Consider the following 1,978-nt stretch of genomic DNA (forward strand, 5'->3'; position numbering starts at 1 on the left):
CTACAGTTGGGGGATCTATTTTGTTAATGGTTGCTACAGAGGCCTATGCTATTCTAGAGAACATGACCACTACAAGCTATAATTGGCAAAGTGAGAGGGCCTTTACCAACAAAGCAGTTGGTCTATACGAAGTTGATAATGTAAGTAAATTGCAAGAAAGCGAAAAGTGCATGATGCAAACGGATGTGTGAATAATCAATTGAACAAAATACTTAGCCTGGGTAATTCTAGTTAATTCATTCGTTTTCTCTTCTATCACAGACTAATCAAAAGATACGTGAGAATGTTTGAATTGAAACTTAGCCTACTTATTAGAATCCTAACCGATAGTCCACAAAATCAAGTTAATTAAATGAAAAGCAAGAACCCTCAACCAATCATCAATTAACAAGCATTAAGACCTAAGGCTTAGCTAAGCTAAATAATTGATTTTCATCGTCTAACCAATTATTCGAGCGAGATTTATCTAAGTTAGAAAGTAAATGCTTGCTATATAAAATCCACATTTAACACAACAAACTAACTAAACCCTTGTTTCTAGATGACGAGTACCTAATGATTACAAATTAGGGCCCATCAAAGCAGTCAATTATTCATGCCTAGCTAATTTGTCAGATTATCCCATACAAGACAATTGAAGAATATGCTCAGGATAAATTCTCATAAATTCATAATAAACTCGTAGAATTACATAACAAGTCTCAATAATCTAATTGCAACAAAATTAAACTAACAAACCAAAGCTAAGTTCTTACTCTTTAGCCATGAAATATGTTTGAAATCAATACAATGTTCAAAAGGGAAGACATTATTACAGAATCTGGTGAAAATGGGGGTTAAAACTGATATGGAGCAGGGAAGCGGTGCTCAAAATCGAGTGTATTTCGTGTGTTCTAATTGGCTGACCCAGATGATTCTTTTATGAAACTATCGCGGCGTCGCAATGCTAGGAAGACTATTGCAATGTTGTGGCGAAAATCGGCCAAGCGTCACACGAGCGTCACAATGCTATCTTCACACTATGTTGCACGCGCGCTGAGGTTGAATGTCTATAAAACCACGTAATGTTGTAACGCTCGGTGAGAGTGTTGGGGCATCTTCGGAGCATTGCGATGCTTGGGGTAGTGTTGCAACACTGCCCTACGTCCGAGCATTCTGTCCAATAGCATTGAGCTAGCATTGGACTTAGGTATAATGAGAGCGTTGCAACGCTCAGCAGGGCAGCAACCTTCTTTCCATCTTCATTTGATCATTTTAGCTCATAACTTCATAATTTTAACACCTCTTTGTCCCGAAGCTTAATTCCACTGCTTGTACACTCGAGTCCTACAAAATAACCAATTTAACCAAATTAAGTAGCTAAACAACCCCAAGTTAAGTAGAAGAAGATAACACATTTCTAGTGTTATCAACTACCTGCTTTGTAGTTGTTACAATTGTTGTAAAGTGCTACAAATGATCTGATCCTAAACATTCATGTGAAAATATATGAGCGGGAGTATCCTATACAAAGAGTCTGTATAAGACTGGACTACAAAGTGAATAGTCTCTCTTTATAACATCGTTACTAGAAGTGACTTACATTTCACTAGGATGACCATAGGTTACTCGACATGAATCATGAGTGAGTTGTGAATTCCTGCTTATGAGGGCGGTCTTTTGATTTGTATGGGTGATTGTTTCTAGATTCTCGACTCAATAAGCCTACCATGTTAGGGATTCATCTGATTGGGGAGTTAGGAACACAGTTACACAAGAAAGAATTCACTCTTTCTCTATCGTTAGGGTAAACAGAGAAATTGCTCCCACAAGGGCTAACTCCGAGGCTTGAACAATGTTGTGCCACACCCTCACTTGGCTTGAAAGGACTTTGGTTATAGTTTGACTACTTGTTGTTCGTTAGAGAGATCAGTGGTACTTAAGGAGTTAGACGTAACTATAGGGGAAAAATGGTAATTTTTGTCCATCTGTACTTATG

The sequence above is a fragment of the Benincasa hispida genome, chromosome 8 (genome assembly GCF_009727055.1).
Source record: "Benincasa hispida cultivar B227 chromosome 8, ASM972705v1, whole genome shotgun sequence".
In the NCBI taxonomy this organism is placed as follows: domain Eukaryota; kingdom Viridiplantae; phylum Streptophyta; class Magnoliopsida; order Cucurbitales; family Cucurbitaceae; genus Benincasa; species Benincasa hispida.